The sequence below is a fragment of the Euprymna scolopes genome, chromosome 2, assembly GCF_053919585.1.
Source record: "Euprymna scolopes isolate OS-2025 chromosome 2, ASM5391958v1, whole genome shotgun sequence".
In the NCBI taxonomy this organism is placed as follows: Eukaryota; Metazoa; Mollusca; class Cephalopoda; order Sepiida; family Sepiolidae; genus Euprymna; species Euprymna scolopes.
This window is the reverse complement of record NC_136483.1, coordinates 80,866,205-80,872,204: the sequence shown is the minus strand read 5'-3', so window position 1 is coordinate 80,872,204 and position 6,000 is coordinate 80,866,205.

The window sequence follows — 6,000 nt, the reverse complement described above, 5'->3', positions numbered from 1 at the left end:
TAAATAACAAAGTAAAATGCTGAATAACAATCTGTTTAAATGTTAAAACTGTAAAAAAAAATGTAAATGATAGAAAGTTTGTGCTTTTTGTTTATCGTCATTGGAGTAGAAATTTTATTTTCAGTTTACTTAAACATCTGATAAAAAATCGAAATCAGAAAATTCTTCTTAGTTTTACTATACAATTACAAAACAATTTATTTTATTTAAATGCTATTTATAAAAAAAGACCACCGTTACGTGTACGCTAACGTCAAATCTAAAGCTTATAATGAAACCTCCTAAACCACTAGCCAACAACGCTGACTTCCGAAAAACGTTGGACATTCTTTTATTTAAACCAGTAAAAAAAAAGAAAAAACGCTTAACGCGCATGCGCACTTTTCGAAGTCGATTCGAAAGAGACAATTTTACTAACCCTTCCTTCAAACTTTATTTCTATACGATTTTTTTCTTTTAGATCGCAATGGTCTGCGGCTGACAAAAGTTTTATCAAGACATACGAACAAACACACATATACACACAAATCGACCTTTAAGGCTTATATTATAGATGTTTTGTTACAAAGACTTTTCGGTCAATACTTGCAATATTCTTCAGTATATACATATATATATATATATATATTCTTTAGTATATATATATATATATATATATATATATATATATATATATATATATATATATATATAGTCGTCCACATACAGTACTGTTTCGCAGCTCATCAGTGTGGCTAGACAGGCAACTACTTCAAGCCAGGATTGAAACCCGACCGCCTGTACGACAGTCAAGTCTCCTAACATTTAAGCTAATTGGCGGCTGCTAAGCGAGTCGTGAATTAACGATGTTTTGACATCGTCCGAAATACCTAAGCTCCATTTGTTTACACAAAGACCATCGCTTTATACGCTAATGGTAATTTGTGTATCATTCTCAATATGATCAACTCAAGATGAGGAGCATTATAGTCTATATATATATATATATATATATATATAATTATACGTATATGTATGTATGTATGTATGTATGTATGTATGTATGTATGTATGTGTGATGTTTTTGAAGTAAGCTGCAACATTAGACAAAAATTTGGGAGCCAATGAAATGCAGAAACTTGTACACGTCGCATGTGTGTACTACGAGAGTATACACATATCCCACATTCAAATAAACTTTGTTTTACCATCTTAAAGTTTTGACACTAACTGCAAAGGCAGTATCGTAGACATTTTCAAAGAAGGGATTAACTGGATGCGAAGTTATATATATATATATATATATATATATATATATATATATATATATATATATAATCAAATTTTAGTAATTCAATAAATTGAAAATCTATGATGTGAAATTGTTAAATTTCAAACTAAAAGATTTTTATTATTCTATGTAAGACAAAGAATACATTTGATATATTATAACTCCTTATCCTATAGGATTTCGATGTCTACCATCTCTTCAGAGGAGAAAATATTAGCAAATAGTTATAATGATTTACACCTTATTTGCTAAAGCCTGTAGGACATGGGAAATGATAATTAACAGTGTTTTACGTAATTTAAATATCATAGAGTAAGGGAAGTTAATTAAAAGGATATAGAATTTTATCATTATTCTGAAGTGTATATATATATATATATATATATATATATGTGTGTGTGTATATATACATATATATATATATATATATATATATATATATATATATATATATAATTATTAAATGCGTTTAATATGGTAGGACTTGTATTTAATGCTATTTGGTTAATGTTAGACTGCATTGCTTGGATTAGAATTACTTCCAAGAATTGTAATCCTTGTGTACAAATATTTTGGGACCTAATCTAAATAGTAGTGGTTAATATACTCCTTATTTTAGTTTACTTGAGCTTTTTATTATGAGAGATAACATGGCTTTTAATGGCACTGTTTTACCAAAATTTGTTTATCAGTTAGTCATCAAACCAGGTATGATGATCAAGCTGCTTACGATGAAAACCATCGACGATGGCGCTGTAGCATCACAGTCTTAGAATGGTTCCATGTAGCATCAACCCTTACATTCATGAATACGTCTTGAAGATCATCACTCATCTACTGCAGTTAATTTGATTGGGAAATCTTTCTCATGGTTTACTCAAGATATGATTCTACAGTTTAACACACAAACCGGTGGTCTAAACCACACTCTGGACTCCGTAAAAGTCTTACAGTGTACGCTTGAAGATCTCAGCTTGGATAGGATTATGTTAATAGAAGGTTGCTGATGTTTGGACTGTGGGCTGATCCAAGTTGCTTTTTGGACAATTTCTTAAGGTGTTGCAGATAACGAGACTAAATTCAGTGCAAAATTGGAAAAGGTGGATAGCATTGTAGTTCATGCTACTAACTCTATATGTACCTAATGAAGTCCATGTTTCATGATCTGTCACAACTCGGACGTTGAAATCTTGTAAAAGAAATATTTTCCCAGAGCCGTCCCGAGACATTGGTGTGAGGATATGATATTCGATTCACTACTAATAAAAGTTGGAGCATAAACGCTTTATTATTTTTCTTATTTTTCTGAGAGGTTATTACGAAACACTGTCCAATACGAAAGCAAGAAATGTAACGATTTCTTCTCGGATCGGAGTGGTTGTCATTTGGTCGATGAGCATGGAAATCCCTTGAAGCTAAACGAAAACTCATTACGATTGACGTCATAGCAGGTTGAGTTAAAATTTCACCAGGAAATCAAATTTTTGTGGTGCAGATGCAGGTTTTCTCTGAAGGTGTCAGTAAAGGTTAGATTACAGATGCGTGCGAGGATGCTAATCCGCACACACCAAACCCGGATGATGCAAGGTTATGGTGATGATGCAGCAAGTTTTAGCCGATTGAATGGTTGACCTTGGTGATATTAATAAATTAAAAATGCGGTTTAATCAGTCAGAAAAAAAACGAAGATGCATGATTCATTAAATTACGCTGATTCAGTTTTAGATTATCGAGTCAAACTTTGTTATTCCCTGGAGAGACCACGTGAAGGTTGCTAACATTTCTAATGTACAGTAGCTTTAGGGAATGTGTGCGTATACGCTTGTGTATTATAAATACAAATGAAAACAATATATAATAATGACAACAATATATAATAATGACAATATATAATAATGACAACAATATATAATAATGACAACAATATATCTTATAGGATTTGTTTATAAATAATAGTGTAGTAACTGTTCTGGTGCTGCACTTCACCTTTTTCTGTCCTCGGTCAGTAAGTAATAGTTCTTTTGTTACTGAGACATTTTTTTTTATTTTTTTCCTATTTAGATTGCCCCGGTTTGGGGAGCTGGATTTTCCCCACATTAAAAGCCGACCTTGTGTCTAATTCTGCCTTCGTGGGGAGGCAAGTAAATAGGAACAATATGTCTCATAGAAGTTGTACTCGACATAGCCAATTCCATAGTAAGCGACCGTATCCATTAGATACACCATTGTACGGCGTTTCCTACCTGGAGAGAAACACTTATTTCATCGCAAATGGCGAATCTCGCATACAGTGCCGCCCAGGTTTTATTCCAGGCGGAAATCCAATCTTTACACACTAATGGACGCCGCCAGATTCACGTACATATTGTCTTTCTGTTAAATCATTCTATTTAACAAATACGTCTGTGTTCGACAACCGTTTCCGAAACTAATGGGAAAGCACCAATCAAAGATCCCCGTTTAAATTGGAAGCCTAATTCCACAAGAAACTTCACATTTATTAAATCACTAGCAGGGCACCAATAATTAAACGTGCCATTTTTTATATATATTGTGCATACACGGAATTTTATTCGCATTCTACCCTGACCGAAACCTTTGGAACTTCATTTAGTATGCGATGATAATAAAGTTTACCATCATTAAGTTTATCGTAAAACCATTACCTAAAAAAGGGCTTACTTTACACGACTTTATCTATATATCTATAAAAGTGAACGTGTCTGTCTGTCTGTCTGTCTGTCTGTGTACATTTCCCTAGGCAATAACTCTGTCAATTTTTAGTCTACAGACTCGAAATTTGATATACAGGGTACTGAGATTTGGGAAAATCGTTGTGATCGGTTTTCGGCCAGAAATTTCGCTGTTAAGGGGTCAAAGTTCAACGATTTGATTTGAGATCAAAATAATTAATGTTAAGGGATCAAAATTGGCGTCCAATTTATAAAAAAATTACCTCCGTGGTCTCTCCAAAATTACTCAATTTTGGGTCTAAATAGTTGAAATCTTACATGGAGTGCATTCACACGTAGGGCAAGTTATGAACAGTACATAGGGCTTGAGCAAAGCCGGGCTGAATTGCTAGTATATCTATAAAAGTGAAAATATCTGTCTGTCTGTCTGTCAGTGTCCATTTTCCTACACATAACTCTGTCAATTTTCAGTCTACAGACTCGAAATTTGATATACAGGGTACTGAGATTTGGGAAAATCTTTTTAATCGGGTTTCGACCAGAAACTTAGATGTTAAAGGGTCAAAGTTCAACGATTTGTCTTTTGAGAACTCTGCGAAACTCCTCCGACAATTTTGGGTATAAGCACTTGAAATTTAAGATATAAGTTCCTTGGACATGGATCTAACTTTATAATTTGGTTTGGACCCAAAACAGTAAATGTTAAGGGGACAGAATAGGGGTGAAAGTTTTTAAAATATTGACCTCTGCGGTTTCTACCAAATTAATCAGACAATTTCTGGTCTAAACATTTGAAATTTTACATTAAGGGTATTCAGAGATAGGTCAAGTTTTTTAATTGGTTAGGGTCGAAATTTGAGCTCCAAATATATAAATGTATGTATGTATGTTTGCATGTCTTCCTAAAACTTTCGACAAAGGAGACGGATTTTCACAAGATCAGTATCGTTTTGAAACTCGACCCTTGAGACGACAAATACAAAAAAATGGCTAAAAACATTAATTTCTTCACCCTCACCTGGGCACATTTCTACAGGGAGGAGTCGCTTTTTTCGATGATATTTTCGAAAGTCATCCACTCTTTTCGATTGTCTAGCCTTAATTTAAACCTACGTCACTTCCGGTTTGGCGGTGGTCGTCACGTTTTTTCGTGTTCTTTTCATCCTTTGCAGTACTGCCTTCCTACTACCACTTTTTTGTGCTCAACACACACCTCCAAACACCCGGGCAACAGCGGACATCCATACTAGTTATGAATAAAATGAAATGCAATGAAATAAATGCTGTTTTTTGTTGCTTACTAATATCCAGCGTTAACACTGGCGCTATGGTATTGTGATATATAATACAAAACGTATATATCCGTTGGATTCTTAGAAATGTTTTCTACGAGAAACTGTGTTTGAGTTTGTTATAATATTTTGTTTGCAATTTCTTACCGGATAAAAAGAGATTTGATTTATATAGAAATCGCTCTAGACAAGATGTGAAGCGACTTGATGTAAGGAACTAAAATTACACTACTTTAGGCTACAATAAAGCAGCCAGCGATAAGGCTTAAATGAATAGATATCGACTCAAAAAACAGCAATACCCCACTCCCTTCGTCAGAACCATCGCCTATAAAATGCGAGGACCAAAGGACAGAATAAAATAAGTGGGAGTTACGAGGTTTCCAAAAGATACAGTACAATTATAGTATACATTGTTCTGTTTTGTTTTCTACTTTCATCGTTCAATTAAGTTGAACAAAAATAGTCGTAGTATCGTGAAGTCAAATGAATACTAAATCACTATGACTACTTTTAGATAAATATCGATGTTTTCTTTCATATTGATTTTATCTTTCAATTAAAAATTGACAAATTAACTGATTTACATGCCATATAGTTAAATACTCATCTATAATTTCAAGAAAATCATTTGCATGACATTTTGATTTACAGATTATGAAAATATGATACTCTATTTTCGATACACAAATCATAATTTATATCGCAATCATTGACGTTTTTTTCATATTTATTCATTGTTTTA